The sequence below is a fragment of the Carcharodon carcharias genome, chromosome 16 (assembly GCF_017639515.1).
Source record: "Carcharodon carcharias isolate sCarCar2 chromosome 16, sCarCar2.pri, whole genome shotgun sequence".
In the NCBI taxonomy this organism is placed as follows: Eukaryota; Metazoa; Chordata; class Chondrichthyes; order Lamniformes; family Lamnidae; genus Carcharodon; species Carcharodon carcharias.
The window spans coordinates 77,228,821-77,247,224 of NC_054482.1; positions in this window are offsets into that span (position 1 = coordinate 77,228,821).

Sequence of the window (18,404 nt, forward strand, 5' to 3'; positions counted from 1 at the left end):
GAAAGGTTACAAAAAGACATAGACTAGCAGGAAAGGCAAATACATGTATAGTCATAAGAAGTGTGAATGAACGCATTTTGAAAATAGGAATAGGGAAAGATTATAGGAAGATAATGGCATCACATGACACAATGAAAGGAATTTAAACCGAACTTGTCAGGCAGAAAACCCATAGGATTGGTTGGAGTGGCAGTTTTACAATTTGGCCGTAATTTTCTGGCCCATTGGCACCAGGTGCCGTGGTAGATGGGGGGAGGGGGGAACAAAATGGCGAAAAAGCCAGAAATCGGTTTTACACCGTCGTGAAACTAGTTTGCGATCATCCGCTCCACCTGTCAATGGCGGGCCGCATTTCCTGTCGCCGCATGTTGGGAATATCATTATAATACATTTGCATCTCATTATAAGCTCTCCTCACCGGAATCACCCCCCACATCAAATTTACTGCCCATGTCGGCGTGACTTCAGAACGGCGTGCTTCATGACTGCCATTAAAAGGCATGCACCTGGTGACCTGAACTTCGAGGGAACTCAGAGGAGAGTGCACACAACCTTGCACAGTGTTCGTGAGCATCACGTGCAGGACATCAAGGAAGAGGTGCCACACATTCAGGGGAGCACAAGCAAGTAGCTTTTTCCCAGCTGGCTTTCAGTGCGGTGCCAGGTCAAGGGCTCCAGTGCAGGTCAGAGCAGGGGTGGGGGCAAGGCAGCACTGAAGAAAGTGCTCAAATGCATACCAAGGGGGCAGGGGGTGGGGAGCAAGGCAGCACAGACTGAAAGAAATACTGAAACGATGCCAGGGGTGGGGGCAGGGGGGGGGGTAGGTGGTGAGGGAAGGGGCCATGCATTTGGAAAAGCTTGTCAAAAGCATTCTTACACAGCTGAGACTGTTCTGCAGCAGCTCCATTGACATGCTTGGAGTTGGGCCTCTGAAGCTTTTCTGGCACTCAAGTAATGCAAAAGCATGAAAGTGCCACCAAATGCTCCAGAACTTTTCGCTCCTTGAGCACAGACTGCAAACTAATGTGGGTTTTAGGAGGAACAGAACAATTGGATTCTGGGCAAGTTGTAGAAACCCCTTGTGAAAGGTGGCCATGGTGCAGTCACTGCTGGAGGTGCTCACAGCCCCTTGCAATGTTTTTATTAAGGTTTGGACCAGTATCCATCATGATTCAAGCTAACAGCACAGGCCTTGTAGTGCATGTTAGGAGAATGGCTGCGCCTGACTGAGAGCACAGCATGCAGTCCAGTGGCCAAAGCTGACGCCAATTGGTCAAGTGGAGTGGGGCAGAGGTGGGTGGGGTTTCGGACATCACAATGAGCGCACTACACACTTGGCCATTCAAGTAGTGGCCAGCACTCTTTGGCATGCATGAAGGGGCCTTCAGACCTAACCAAGAGAGGTTCTTGGCACACCCATTCTAACCCATGTGTCTCTCTCTTTGATCCTGCAGGAGGAGAACATCAAGATCATGGAGCCTAGTGATGCATAGAGTCATAGAGGTCTACAGCACTGAAAAAGGTCCTTCGGCCCATCGATGCTGCGCTGCTAAAACAAGTACCTAACTTTTCTAAACCCATTTTCCAGCACTAGGCCTATAGCCTTGTATGCTATGGCATCACAAGTGCACATCCAAATACTTCTTAAATGTTATGAGTGTTTCTACCTCTACCACCCTTTCAGGCAGTGAGTTCCAGATTCCCACCACCCTCTGGATGAAAAAATTCTTCCTCATATCCCTTCTAAACCTCCTGCCCCTTACCTTAAATATATGCTCCCTGGTTATTGAACCCTCCACCAAGGGGAAAAGTTTCTTCCTGTCTACCCTATCTATGCCCCTCATAATTTTATACACCTCAATCATGCCCACCTCAATCTCTGCTGCTCCAGGGAAAATAACCCCAGTCTATCCAATCTCTCCTCATAACTAAAACTCTCTAGCACAGGCAACATCCTGTTGAATCTCCTCTGCACTCTCTCTAGCGCAATCACATCCTTCCTATAACGTGGATCCAGGACTGCACGCAATACCCTAGCTGTGGCGTAACCAGTATTTTATACAGTTCCAGCATAACCTCTTTTCTCTTATATTCTAAGCCTCAGCTAATAAAGGCAAGTATCCCATATGCCTTCTTAACCACCTTATCTACCTGTCCCGCTACCTTAAGGGACCGGTGGACATGCACACCAAGGTCCCTCTGATGCTCAGTACTTCCTAGGGTCCTACCATTCATTGTGTATTCCCGTGCCTTGTTTGTCCTGCGCAAGTGCATCACCTCACACTTATCCGGATTAAATACAATTTGCCACTGATCTGCCCATCTGACCAGCCCATCTATATCCTCCTGTAATCTAAGGCTATCCTCCTCACTATTGACCACCCCACTAATTTTCGTGTCATCTGCAAATTTACTGGTCAACCCTCCTACACTCAAGTCTAAATCATTTATATGTACCTCAAACAGCAAGGGACCCAACACCGATCCCTGTGAAACCCCACTGGACACATGCATCCAGTCACAAAAACACCCCTCAACCATCACCCTCTGCTTCCTGCCACTCAGCCAATTCTGGATCCAATTTGCCAAATGGGCTCTTACCTTCGTCATCAGTCTCCCATGCGGGACCTTATCAAAAGCTTTGCTGAAGTCCAAGTAGACTACGTCAAATGCATTGACCTCGACTACACACCTGGTCACCTCTTCGAAAAAGTCAATCAAATTAGTCAGACATGATCTCCCCTTAATAAAACCCTGCTGACTGTCCTTGATTAATCCCTGCCTCTCCAAGTGTAGATTAATTATGTCCCTCAGAACTGTTTCCAATAGTTTCCCCACCACTGTGGTTAGACTGACTGGCCTGTAGTTCCCTGGTTTATCCCTTCCTCCCTCCTTGAATAATGGTACCACATTGGCTGTCCTCCAGTCCTCTGGCACCTCTCCTGTGGCTTATGGTTTATAGACAGCAGAGAAGAAGAAGAATGCGATGGAGGCACCTGGCTCGGCAAAGGCAGGAGCATCTCTCTCAAGATGAAGGGGCAACAGGGCCTGCTGCTTACACAGCTGAACATCCACAGCGAGCCGTCCCTCACAGGTGCTTCACTAGACCCAGGGTCTATAGACAGCGCCTGCCATTCCCGCAGATGACTAAGATCCACTGTCGCTGAAGACTGCGCATGTGTAGGAAACTGGTCGGTCACATCTGCCACCTGCTGCAGGATTTGGTGCCACGGGGACATGGAGGGCATCCACTGTCAGTAGCATTGAAAGTGACCGTGGCACTTAATTTTTATGCCAGTGACTCCTTCCAGGGTTCCAGGGATAACCTGTGCAGGATCGTACAAGCCTCCAGGCACAATAATTTCCAGGAGGTCACGGATGCCATCTTCGCAAAGGCACTGAACTTTGTGCATTTCGTCCGGGATCAGGAAAGCCAGGAAGCAAGAGCGCTGCGATTTGCGCAGATCTCAGGTTTTTCACAGGTGCAGAGTGTCATCTACTGCACTCACATAGTGCTTAGATCTCCATGGCAACAAGAAGTCAACTACATCAATCACAAGGACTTGCTGAGTGTTCAGCTGGTGTGCGACTACCACAAAAACATCCTACAGGTCCACGCACGATTCCTGGGGAGCATTCACGACTCCTACATTCTTAGCAGGTCTCAGATCCCTGACATCTTCCAGGATCCAGAGAGGCTACAGGGTTGGATCCTTGGGGACAAGGGCTACCTGCAGAGGAAGTGGCAAATGGCACCCATGCAACGGCCTCAGGCTGCAGCAGAGCGACGGTACAATGAGGCTCATGCTGTGACCTGGACTTTGGTGGAGCAAATGATAGGCATTTTGAAAATGAGGTTCCAGTGCCTTGACAGGTCCGGTGGAGACTGCAATACAGTCCCCAGAGGGTGTCAAGCATGGTCGCTTGCTGCACGCTACACAGCCTGGCACTGAGGGGAGGACCTGGCTGAGGGGGAGATGGAGGAACTGCGCGTATCCTCCGATGAGGAGGATATCAAAAGGGGATGATGATAATGAGGGGATGATGATAACGAGGGGATGATGATAATGAAGGTGAGGAGGCCAGCGATGAGGCCATCACCCTGGCCAGACGAGGCAGATGTGCACAGAAACCCCTCATAGCCACAAGATTGATGGAGGATGATGACAAGATGCAGTAAGAACAGTCCTAACATCCTCACCTTGGACCTATAAACGTTTGGCTCCTGTGTAGCTTGAGGGCAGCTCCTTTATGCTGTGTGATCAGGGTCATATCATGGGGTAGAATTTTCTCCCCATCGGTTGGGGTTGGGGGGGGGTGCGGTGCTGAGCTAGTGGGGGCGGGTGGACAGCCAATCGCTACCTGCGATCGGCTGCGTGCCGCCATTTTACGTGGGCGGCCAATTAAGGCCCGCCCAGCATGACATGCACCCGGAAGCGCTGAGCACTCCCTGTGTGGGCAGGGGGAGTTCGGCTGAGTCAGGGCCCGCACTCTTTCACGTATGTACTCGAAAGAGCGCAGAAATCTCCCTGAAGCACAGGGCTGCCTCAGGGAGTTTATTTTCATTGTGAAAAAGTCAGTAAAAGATTTTTTTTAATTATTCAGACACGTCGCCTCATGTGACAGTGTCACATGAGCTGGGACATGTCAATGAATTTTAATTTAAAATTTTATTGGATTTTTAAATGCTTCATGAAACCACATCCCACCCATGGATGAGGTTTCCTGAAAAATGCGAAGGCCGCCTGGGCTCTTTGCCTGCCTGCCAACCTTAAGGTTGGACAGGCAGCTCAGACAACTACTTCAATTAGTTCAACATTGGCCTTAACAGGCCTTTGACAGTTTGGCGGACGCGCACCCGACTCTGGTGTGTGCCCGCTGAACTGAAGGTTGAACTAACGCGCAGTGACGTCGGGACACACACCCGATGTCACCGTGCATCATTTTATGTGTTGCCGAGCGGGGTCTGCCCCGCACATCAACCAGAAGATTCAGATCATGGAGACACAGCCATGAAACTTTAAATGCAACTGATCCTTTGTCAGCCTTCTACACCTGTCCCCTTCAAGAACACAGCGTCACTGGTCACAGATGCAGACAAGATGGGGCCAACCTCACCTCAAAGGTACCAAGATCACACAGAGAGAATGACGGAGCTCTGTGATGCCTGCCCACCACATTCTGGCAGCAATGACAAACATCATCGAGGTGCAGGCATCACTAATGTGTCCAGTGAGTGTGAGGCCAGACCATCACTTTGGTCTGAAGGTTACACACTGCACCGGAAAGAGGCTCTGGGCTGAAACACCTGCCTTTATCTTGTGCAGAAAGGTTTCACATCAGAGTGACATGAACACTGCTCATCAGAACAAGGAGCATTAAGCAGGGAGACATTCTTGGGCATTTATTGACAATAGTGAACATTATGTTCAAGTGACCAACACCCATGCCCAGGCTGTGCAACTTTCTTAACCTTCCAAACCCTGCCCCTACACATTGGTGCTCCGCCGACATCCACAGTGGAAGTGATAGCAGCCTGCTGACTGCCGGTGATGACCTGGGCGAGTGGCCTCAGGAGGGCCGAAACTTGGGGAGCCCTGGCCTGCTTTTGGGGCCCTGCTGTGTGTCATGGAGGGGATGAGGACACAATCTGTAGGGCAGTTGAAGATGTATGTGAGACAGTGAATTGTGATGTCCATTGAACTGGCTGTGAGTGAGATCCCTGTGGATGTGTGCTGAGTTTGTGATTGTATGAGTTGAGAGTGATGAGAAGAGTGACTGATGCTGACCACAGCTGCCACCACCTCCAATGCTGGATTTGTCACTTTGCTTCCTGGTCTTCAACCAGAACAGCTGTAGAGGACTTCACGGCGGCTTCCACTGCATCCAGTGGGCACCTGAGGGAGGTGTTGCTAAATTTGGGGGCAGCATGTTTCCTCCCTTTGCAGCAGCCTCCGATCCCTTCGTAAGTACTAGCTCTGTGCATGGGCATTCTTTAAATATGGTGCCCGGATTACTGAAGGCCTGAGGTGACAGCGGGGTGGGTGAATCAGAGGCTGCCCCAGCAGCAATCTTGTGTGTTTCCTGGGAATGCATTATAATAAGGTGGGAGGCACTGGGAATGGGATGAAACCGCACAAAAACCCACCATTGTGGCAGGCGGGAAAAACTTCCTTTTTTCTGTCCATTACCACACTTTGTGCAAACCTGGGACGGTTCCGCTCTTTGACTTCCATGGACAGTTAACTCTGGTAGGATGTAAAATTAGCATAAAAACAAAACAAGCTACAAAGAAGGGTCATATGGACTCAAAACGTTAACTCTGTTTCTCTCTCCACAGATGCTACCAGACCATTTTTTCCGGCATTTTCTGCTTTTGTGTAAAATTAGCATTGCACCCAACCTCATCTGTTTCCAGGTGTGCAGCTTAAGTTAAAATTGATCTCAATGTGTTTGATGTCATTTGAGGCATTCAGTCATGCTTTGTCAAACACTTCTGCATGCAGCAATATTCTTTTAACATGTATATCGTGTCTAAAATTGTGAAAACATCGATTTTTATATAAGTGCAATGCCTTCCCCTCAGAAAATTAGCATAACACATGCATATATTTTCACTTGGGGCAAATGTATCCAAAAATTTTTATAGCAATAGCCAGCATGCCTTTCTGTTTTTCAGATGCCCTGCAACATTATTGAAAGTATCTCCAATTTGATTGGTGAGAAATATACCTGCACAGTCTACTAGTGAGTTATTAACTATTAAAATTATATTTATCTATCATATGATGATTTAACAAAACAGGAGCATTCTCTATTTAGTAATAATGCTGCATGCTAGACTTAATGTCAGTTTCTCCGTGTTAACGGAACATTTTTTGATTCAGAGTTTAAATCTTTATTTAAATTTGTCAACATTGTAACAATTTTCAAAATTTACATTAGTTTAACTCAGGTTTCCAGAACTTGCTGATGTTGACTAAAGATTTATTCTTGTAAATAGTTATAAACAACGCAGAAATAGACCATTCAACCCATCAAATCTGTGCTGGAGCTTTCCTCTACATGAGCCACCTAGTCCAACCTGACTCTCCTCCTCAGTAACCAGACACTTCAATATGTTTCTTTATCAAGTGAATACCAAATTTTCCTTTAAAATCATTTTTGGACTCTTGCTTCGACAACAGAGAATTGCTGAGGGAAATCCCGTGATGGGGTTCCGAGTCTTTACAATAGTTACCCAGAGATTAGAAGAGGTTTTAATTCATCGAACTTTTTCTGAATAACTATTGATATAGCCCTGGCGGAACCATCAGAAGTTTGTGATTTAAGCCGTATTTTCAGATGGTTCCCAGGGCAGGACAATTGTTCAGAGAAAGTGGGCAATTGCCTTGCAAACTCTTACCTGGAAACTACTGAGAGGGATTCCCCAGCGCATCTTTGGGGTACCCCCCAAACCCGACACTAGGGAGCTTGGAGGTTACGGCCCATTGATTTTTAACCAGCTGGCTGGAAATCTGAATTGAGCTTGTAACAACAAACTTTTTAAAAGCATAAAGAATAAAGTGATTTAAACTCACAGCCCGAAGTGGCGAAACCCAATTTGCATTTCTATACATTCCACATTCTAACTCACTGGAGTAGAGTCAGTCTGTCTGCAAAACTCATTAAAGACAATGACTTCAGGAGAGTATGAAAATCTCACATCTCCTGTCTCATTTGAGCCATTGAATGTTATCTACTTGGACTTCCAGAAGGCCTTTGACAAGGTGCCGCACAAGAGGCTGCTCAGTAAGATAAAAGCCCGTGGTGTTAGAGGCAAGGTACTAGCATGGATAGAAGATTGGCTGTCTGGCAGGAGGCAGAGAGTGGGGATAAGGGGGTCCTTCTCAGGATGGTGGCCGGTAACTAGTGGAGTTTCGCAGGGGTCAGTGTTGGGACTACAACTTTTCACTTTATATATTAATGATCTAGATGAAGGGACTGAGGGCATCCTGGCTAAGTTTGGAGATGATACAAGGATAGGTGGAGGGACAGGTAGTATTGAGGAGGTGGGGAGGCTGCAGAAGGATTTGGACAGGTTAGGAGAATGGGCAAAGAAGTGGCAGATGGAATACAACGTGGGCAAATGTGAGGTCATGAACTTTGGTAAGAAGAATAGAGGCATCGGCTATTTTCTAAATGGGGAGAGAATTCAGAAATCTGGAGTGCAAAGGTACTTGGGAGTCCTAGTCCAGGATTCTCTTAAGGTTAACTTGCAGGTTGAGTCGGTAGTTAGAAAGGCAAATGCAATGTTGGCATTTATTTCGAGAGGACTGAAATATAAAAGCAGGGATGTGCTGCTGAGGCTTTATAAGGCTCTGGTCAGACTACATTTAGAATATTGTGAGCAATTTTGGGCCCCGTATCTCAGGAAGGATGTGCTTGCCCTGGAGAGAGTCCAGAGGAGGTTCACGAGAATGATCCCAGGAATGAAAGGCTTAACATATGAGGAACGTTTGAGGACTCTGGATTTAAATGGATGAGGGGGGATCTGATTGAAACTTACAGAATACTGAAAGGCCTGGATAGAGTGGACGTGGGGAAGATGTTTCCATTAGTAGAAGAGACTAGGACCCGAGGGCACAGCCTCAGAGTAAAGAGAAGACCTTTTAGAACAGAGATGAGGAGAAACTCCTTTACTCAGAGAGTGGTGAATCTATGGAATTCATTGCCAAAGAAGGCTGTGGAGGCCAGGTCATTGAGTATTTTAAGACCAAGATAGATAGGTTCTTGATTGGTAAGGGGATCAAAGGTTACGGGGAGAAGGCGGGAGAATGGGATTGAGAAACTTATCAGCCATGATTGAATGGCAGAGCAGACTCGATGGGCCGAATGGCCTAATTTCTGTTCCTATGTCTTATGGTCTTATGGTCATCTATGGCAATCGTCTGAGGTATTGAACTGTTAGAGATGGACCACTAAGACTAATCACTTAGACAATGGGGCCCTGACAAGATAGCTTCAAGACGTTAATCAAGTCACCTTTGGGATACACAGACAATGTCTTTTTTTGAATGCCCCTGGCAGTTGGAGGAAGATCACATGATAAGCCAACTTTTTGTATGTTTTAAGGATGTTTTCTCAGCACTACTGAGGACAAGCAGCTTAGAGTGAAGGCTTGAGTCGTGTTCTCTGCCTCCTTTTGCTTCAATCCACATGGTAAACTTCAAGCCCTGTTTGCTGATCATCCAGCGGTGCCCTGCTGCAGACTGAAATTTCTAAAAAGAATCCAACCCAGCACTTCCCTCCCCCAAAGAACAACCAACTCAGTCATCTACATCTTTAAATTGGAAGCATTGAGACCATCAAATTCAGCTTGAAGCCAGCCGATACACCAAGCTACAGACTTTGTGAAATGCTTTCAGATGTTTGTGACATGATAAAATAGAAGAGAAATGCAAGGAGCTATTTGGGCAACTGGTTAGCATAATGAAGAGAGACGCCTTTCATCTCTGGGACATGGGCTGGCTTTTCCATTTGGGGTTGGAGCCCCGACACTGGAATCAACTGTGGGTCCTGACCCCACACCATATTGGGCATAGTTTTCTGCAGGATTGGCCAATTAATGGCCGGAGGGTGCACGTGGCACCCAATTAAGACTGTCACTACTGGAGGTTCAATAGAAGGCCAACCAGCAGTGAAAGAGTTGTAGCCTTCTGATACAGGTAAAGGAGAGAAAGGGTGCCTCAAGATGGAGGCACCCTCTCAGCATTTTTAAAATTTATAAAAGTAAACGATCACAGCTGTCTAACTGCCTTTATGGAGGGGGAACCCCACCACCAGATAGCCTGCAGCTCCAGCTGTGGCATTTTCATATCATTGGTAAATGTATAGGTTGATTTAAAAGCAACCCAAAGTTCTGAAGAGCAGGGAAGTTATACCCTGTGTGCCGGCTAATATTTATCACTCAATTATCCCTCAATCAGCATCTCAAGAACAGAATCTGGTCATTATCTTATTGCTGATTATAGGAGTTTGCTGTGCACAAATTGGCTGCTGCATTTTCTACATTACACCAGTGACTACACTTCAAAATAATACTTAATTAGCTGTAAAGCACTTGGAGATATTCTGCAGTCATGAAAGTCAGTATATAAATGCAAGTCTTTTTGCTCTTTTCTTTCTAGATTGAAAAGTAGTCCGGACCATTGAGTACAAATCTTCTCTCTTTGCAGGCTGTAAAGATGTTCTGTGAAGTGATGGAATGATTATGGGCAGTCTTAATCTGGTTTCTAGTGGGCATTGCATTATTTTTCCTAATTTGGTGCGAGTTAGTAATCTCATATCTAACAGCCACAGAATGCCTGATATGGAAAATGGAAAGCATGTTTCAGGTGTTACGACAGGTCCCTGGGTGATGTCCCCCAATTTGTTATGATCCCAGATGAGATGAGAATTGTTAACTTCCCGAAAGGGAACCCAATTTTGTTATGCTCCGGGATGAGGAGCAATGAGCTGACCTGGATGTTGAGGGATATACAGGATTTGATAAAGAGAAAAAGGGAGGCTTATGGCAGTTACCGAGAGCTCAAAACAGCGGAAGACCTAGAGGAGTATAGAATGTGTAGGGGGGAGCTTAAAAATGAAATTAGGAGAGCAAAAAGGGGGCATGATAAAGCATTGGCAGGTAAAGCAAAGGAAAATCCAAAGTTATTTTACAAGGATATTAAGAGTAAGAGGATAACTAGGAAAAGATTAGGGCTCATTAAGGACCATAGTGGTAATATGTGTGTGGAGTAGGTAGGGTTCTAAATGAATACTTTGTGTCGGCATTCACAAGTGAGAGGCACGATGTGGGTAAGGAAATCAGGCTGAAGGACTGTGATATAGTTAAAGCAATTAGCATAGAAAGGGAGGAGGTCCTAAGTGGTCTGGCAGGTTTAAAAGTAGATAAATCTCCAGGCCCGAATGAAATGTATCCCAGGCTGTTGAGTGAGGCAAGGGAGGAGATAGCAGGGGCGCTGGCAATAATTTTCAATACCTCTCTGACCACAAGAGATGTGCCAGAGGACTGGAGGACAGCCAATGTTGTACCATTATTCAAGAAGGAAAGAAGGGATAAACCAGGGAACTACAGACCAGTCAGTGGTGGGGAAACTATTGAAAGCAATTCTGAGGGACAGAATTAATCTGCACTTGGAGAGGCGGGGATTAATCAAGCACAGTCAGCATGGTTTTGTTAAAGGGAGGTCATGTCTGACCAATTTAATTGAATTTTTCGAAGGGGTGACCAGATTATGTAGATGAGGGCGATGCATTTGATGTAGTCTACTTGGACTTCAGCAAGGCTTTTGATAAGGTCTCGCATGGGTGATTGATAACAATGGTAAGAGCCCATGGAATCCAAGGCAATTTGGCAAATTGGATCCAGAATTGGCTGAGTGGCAGGAAGCAGAGGGTGATGGTTGAGGGGTGTTTTTGTGACTGAATGCTGTGTCCAGTGGAGCTCCACAGGGATTGATGTTGAGTCCCTTGCTGTTTGTGGTCTATATAAATGATTTAGAGTTGAATGTAGGAGGGTTGATCAGTAAGTTCGTGGATGACACGAAAATTGATGGGGCGGTAAATAGTGAGGAGGATAGCCTTAGATTACAGGAGGAGATAGATGGGATGGTCATATGGACTGATCAGTGGCAAATAGAACTTCATCTGGATAAGTGTGAGATGATGCACTTGGGCAGGACAAACAAGGCACGGGAATACACAATGAATGTTAGGACCCTGGGAATTACTGACAATCAGAGGGACCTTGGTGTGCATATTCATTGGTCCCTTAAGGTAGTGGGACAGGTAGATAAGGTAGTTAAGAAGGCATATGGGATACTTGCCTTTATTAGCTGAGGCATAGAATATAAGAGCTGGAGGTTATGCTGGAACTGTATAAAAAGCTGGTTAGGTCACAGCTAGAGTATTGCGTGCAGTTCTGGAATCCGCATTATAGGAAGGATGTGATTGTGCTAGAGAGAGTGCAGAGGAGATTTACCAGGATGTTGCCTAGGCTGGAGAGTTTTAGTTATGAGGAGAGATTGGCTAGACTGGGGTTATTTTCCCTGGAACAAAGGAGGTTGAGGGGGGACATGATTGAGATGTATAAAATTATGAGGGACATAGATAGGGTAGACAAGAAGGAACTTTTCCCCTTGGTGGAGGGATCAGTAACCAAGGGGCATAGATTTAAGATAAGGGTGAGGTGGTTTAGAGGGTATGTGAGGAAGAATTTTTTCATCCAGAGGGTGGTGGGAATCTGGAACTCACTGTCTGAAAGGGTGGTTGAGGCAGAAACCCTCATAACATTTAACAAGTATTTGGATGTGCACTTGCGATGCCATGGCATACAATGCTATAGGCCTAGTGCTGGAAAATGAGATTAGAATAGTTAGGTACTTGTTTGAGTGGCACAGAATCGATGGGCTGAAGGGCCTATTTATGTGCTGTAGACCTCTATGACTCTATGACTCCCCCTCTTTACTCAGCCCCCTCGGTTGGTCGCAACAAGGTTAATTACAAAGCATCCCTTTCCTCATGGACACCTTTTCCTAGTTCAAATATATTTATTTTTTAGAAGGAGCCAACTTAACCAGGCTTTCTTGAGTCAAAGAAAGAGTAAGTTTATGAGTTACTAAAAACCCGAGAAAAAGTAATAAAAACGCAACACACATACACACAGATCAACAATGACAAGTTGAGTCCAAATATAAAAGCTAAAAAAAATATACAAATCAGACTTTAGCTTGTCCGTGAGGTGAAACGTTGCAGCCGTTCACTTGGGTGATTCTGGTAGAGCTGAGTTTGGCACCTGAGCAGTTGGTTTGGAGACACCTGGTTCTACAGGATAGCTGATAGAGTTGTGCTGTTTCCCTTTTGACTGTGGCTTTGCTGACTTGCCTCCAGCCAGAGAGAGGGGAAAGAGAGACTTTTACCTGCAAGCTGCAAGGATGTCTAGTTGATGTTATTCTGCTGTGACCTTCAAAGCTTACACCATCACACCAAAACGAGAACACAGCAATCAGGTTGCAGCTGGTGTTTTAATCGCTTTTCTTCTGTATTCCTGGAAGGGAAAAACAAACATGTCTTTCACCCAGAATCTGCTTTCTTTCAGCTCAGATCATGTCCACATTCTAAGACATAACCCAACAGGAGATGGTTTCTGTTGGGATGTGGTAATCAGTCTCCATTGTCTGGACATGTCAGGCAAGTGTAATCCACTTAGGAATTTTCCAGAAAGTGGTTACTTTAAAGTCTCAGCCAGCTTTTGCTTGTATGTCCTTTTTTAAAAAACATACATTCCCCAAAAAGTTCAGTATGCCCGTAAGTAATTCAGACTGTGATCTGCTGAAATAACAGAGGCAAGGGCAACCTTGTGTGGTTGAGGTGTGTTGTTGAAATAGAAAGTAAAAGGTTTTACTTTGCATCGGGCTGTGTCATTCCTCAATTAGGAGTGTTTAATGCTGACCTGAGCATCGATTGTAATTCCCAGGCAGAAAAGACAGAGAGAGCAATCAAACTTCCTGAACAAGAGTCTCCATGGTTGCCAGGCTTCATTAACATCCCTGCCAACCAGCTGCCCACCAAAACCAGGAGTAAAGAGCTAGATGTTCAGCTGTCTGCAAGAAAATATTGGGCTGCCTATAGTTCAGGGTGACACATATAGGCCCGGACTTTGCATTCCTGATCCTCCCTGCAAAGAAAAGGCTTTTAACTTGCCTTTCGATCCTCTGCTAAGTGCCTGGCAAGTTTCATTGATTTATAGGCCACAGTTAGTGTTGCCCTGAGCCCTTTCTGAGCAGTAGCAGCACAATTAGCATATTTATGAGGGAACAACCTGAGTGAAGCAAACACCTGAACCACCCGACATTAAAATTGCCACTGGGTGTTATCAGAGCAGGAAAAAGAGCTATTCAATTTTAACTCTTGAGGAATGGGATTCAAATCCCCCCTTAAGTATCTAAAGTGTAAAGAGTGTGCTTTTGACATGCACTAACACCCATCACCTCAGTCAGTGCAAATTTTAACAAGTGTAATTGATTTTCACATGCTGCATAGCAGTTGTCTGAAGAGGTTGGAGTGACCATTGATATCTAACTGTGAATTACAAACCGCTACAAATCATTGCCAGTTTTGAAAAATACAACCTGCAATAAATAGTATTTGTCTTAAATGGGAAGCATTAACTATTTCATCTCTTTACAGATCCAGTTGCCTCTTCCTACTGTGTCACACTGCTGCATTTTATGGCTTGTAATCACATTTTGTACAGAACTACCACCCTGTCGTTGTGAAGTTCTGCTTCACTGATGATATGAATAGGGATTGCTGCCTTCAGCCCACACCCACTGTCACTGGAACAGAAGTGCATGATGTTGCATAATTGGGAATCCTATGCAGCAGGCTTTATTAATCTAGGCTGTACCAGTGCCGGGAGCTTCATCCGACAGCTGTGCACATCAGGACATGGCAGGTGTGATGCCTGCAATTTTGAATCTATAATGTCTGCCCGAAGTTACCTCTAAACTACAGTTGCACTTCAGTCACATTTAAGGATTTTCAATATTTTTTTCTTCTTCACTGAGTTTGAAGCATTGTATTTTGAAACAAAGTGATTTCACTCAGGTGTAAATGGCCACACACTAAAGCTACTCGGACATTTTGAAAGATGTTTATTGATGAACAATGTTGCAGCCAAATGCATGCACAAAGGTTGATCATGGAGGATTTGAGCGACACAGCAATGTTAAGAATAATCATTCAGCAGCTCACAGCATGTTTGGAATTTGCAGCGTATTTGAACAGAAGTAATTTTAAATTGATTACATGTTAATGAGAACCATGTCCTGAAAAGAGGCGATTTTAATGCAGGACCTCCAGCTGAACCCATTCTGGTTCAAGTGGAAAAAGCTAATGATTCCAAATTGATGACTGGGCCTTGATATAAGCCTCCAGGTGAAGGTGCTCAGTATGGTTTTGCACTCTGGATCGAAAGTACTAAAGCATCCAAATTATTTCTGTGTATTACAGTATTCTCCAAGGCATTCAATGGTCAAATGCAGATCCATCTAACTTTGAGCGTGGTGGTGGTCGGTGGCGGGTGGTCAGGAACATGGTCAAGGGGTGGGGGGTGCTGATCGGGGGGTGATAGTCAAGGGGGTCCAGTAGGGTTCGGTGGGTCAGTAGTATAGTTATCCAGGAGTTAGAACTGGTTTTAATCCTTGTAATATTTCCTAGGTAACTATGTTGCAAAGTGAGTTGGAACCATTTGAAGTCTTTCACTTGAATCGGAATTTCGGAGGATTCCAGGTGCAGGGTAATTGCCCTACAGGTTTTGAAACTTCCTAGGCAATTCCCATGCAGTCCTTGCGTGGGGGCTTCTGAGGGGTTCCCCAGCACGTTATCTGTGGTATGACTCTCCGGAGAATGGAAGATCTGATGTCACACCTGAAAGGACAACAACACTAACTTTCACACACCCTCACACCTCCATCAGGCTCATAACCTCTGGAGCTCACATGCTTATCCCGTCCATGGCTCCACTCACCACACAAACATTCCACCCAGTGCCATGTGTCCTGCTCACACTCTCTCCATCTGTTTTCATGCAGGAAAAGGTCTCAGACCAGGGTGGAGTGGCCTGCATTAGGCCCTTCATTCACTTTGAGGAGTGTGCCATCGCACTGAATGGTGACGACATGGACCATGCCTGCGGCGACAGTGAGGTCGATGGCAAACACCCACGTAAGGATCCTGCACCACATCATCCCTCTCTCAACACAACTGAAAGTGCTCTCTGTCCTGCTTTTGACTCTGTTGACATGCACTAATTATCCCTACTTTGATTCACAGATAGCTCTGGCAAGTGACCGACACCCTCAGCCAACCAGTCACTCAGCTCCATCCAGGTCCTCATCTCCAGCCAAGAGAACACCTTCTCTATTGAAGAGTTGGAAATAAGCAGCCTGGAAAACCTGTCACAGTGCTCACCCACACCCTCCACCAGTGCAGAGACACACAACTCGAAGGGACCTACATCGAGACCAGGCTCGGGTTCACAGCTGGTGGTCACCACATGGATGCGTGTCCGCAGCAGGAGGAGGCAGGTTCAGCCAAATTCCCTGGCATTCGGAGGACTGCTGAGGAAGAGTCATTTGTGAGGTCTGAGTCAGATGATGAGCCTCTGTATTCGGCCTTCCAAGTCATCCTGGAGAGTCAACAGAAGACAGGGTAAGAACGCGCAGAGCTGCTGGAAGCCTTCAATAAAGTGGCTTGCAAGTTGGAGGACTGCGTCTGCTTGTTCTCTGATGAAGTGGTGCCCAAGTGTACACGTATGGAGGTCTCCATGGGGAGGATGGTGGACGCCATGGAGATCCTGGTCCAGCAGAAAGCAGAGATGTGTGCAGACCTGCACTCCACTGCGGTAGCCATGAGTGAGTTCCTGCAGTAGCGATGCATGAGGGAAATGGGGCACCTTGACATCCCTCCAGGTGCACCTTCCCCTCAAGGTGTCAGGCCGGGGCCCCTGAGCACCCGAAGGGAGGAGGAGCAGCAGCTGGACACCCCTGGGTCATCCACTCAGGAATCTCAGAGGCTGTCCTCTCCCTCCGAGTCCTCTTTGCCTGTGACCCCTTCAACCTCTGTCAACGCAGAGGGAGCAGCTTGCCTACAAGCGATTATGGAGGGAGAAGTGTGGATGTGGCTGGGCTTGCGAATTCTTCATGTATCATACTCATCTCAATGTCCTGAGCATTCTCAATGCTGCCTGCTGGGGTTTGTTTTCAGTTGCCCATCTGAGCTGACCTGCATCTCTGGCCACCCAAATACTCCCATGCAGCACCTGACGTCGCCCACCACGACTCTCCGGCATGACCTTCCATTTTCCCTCCATGACCTACTTGCTACATCCCTTTTCCTTCGGGGATGTCCAGGCGAACTTGCAGTTCTCTTCCTTCCCAAAAATCCTACCTCTTCCCGCATTGATCTCCCCAGGGTCTGTGTTTGCCTCCAACCCACCAACCACCCTTGCCGTCCCATCTACCGCTACCGATGAACCCTCACCCTCCCACCCAACCATCTCACTCTGCCCTCAGTCATTTTCACCATTCCCTCACACCACAACCATTCTCAGTTCGCTCCTGAGGGGACAGTCATGGACTTATCAGAGCCCTCCTTTGCACGTTCATCTGGACATCCCCCCCGCCAGACCCCTTCCCCCCTTGGAACTCCTTCCCCCACCCCCTCCCGGTCTCTCCCTTCCTTGGTCCTCCGCCCCCATTCAGACTCCTTCCCCTCTCTGCACTCCTTCGTCCTTCCGAACTCCTTCCCTTACACCTACCAGCCCACTTACAACTACCTCCCCTATTTCCCTCTTTTCCCCATTACCTTAGATCCCCCCCCAACCTCATCCCACCAAAACCTTCATTTCCTCCCATCCCTATTCCAGTGGGCTGGCCTTATAATGATATGCAGATATATCACAATGAGGTTCCCGACATCCGATAGTGGGAACCATGGGCCGCCTTGATGGGCTAAGCGGATTATTGCAAACTGGTTTCACGACGTCATGAAACCAATTTCTGGCCTTCTCGCCATAATGTCCGCTCATGCCATCGAGCACGATTGACGCCATCAAGCATGGAAAATTCCACCCTCTGTTTCACTCTTCACAGGTACCCCCTGATGCGCTGAGTATTTCCAGCATTTTCTGTTATTTATTTCAAGTAAACAGGGTTCCGTTTGCAACAAATTTAAAACTTTCAAACAGAGAACACAACTGATGAAGTTCAAACCCATCTGCCCCTCCAGCCAGGAAGTGAAAATTCTTAGTCCTAACATTCTGGGCCTAGTACAAATATTTTCTATTTTAACTCTTGTGACCCTTTACAAAGATGGAGGTCAATGGCTAACGGTCAACACCAGTTGTACAGTTCAAAGCTGCTTCAGTTCCAGGTTGTGTCATGTACTGTTACAGTATCACAGAATGATTATAGCACAGAAGGATGCCATTCAGCCCATCATGTCTGTGCTGACTCTCTGAAGGAGCAATGCACCTAAAATCCACTGCCTGCCTTCTCCCCGTATCCCTGAATGCTCTTCCTCTTCAGATAATAACCCATTTCCCTCTTGACTGCCTCGATTAACCCTGCCTCCACCAGGCAGATCCTAACCATTCGCTGCATGAAAAGGTTTTTCCTCATGTCGCTATTGCTTCTTTTGCCAATTACCTTAAATCTGTGCTCTCTGGTTCTCGATCCTTCCACAAATCAGAACAGTTTCTCCATGTCTACTCTGTCCAGACCCCTCATGATTTTGAATACCTCTATCAAATCTCTTCTGAACCTTCTCTTCTTCAAGGAAACCAGGCCCAACTACTC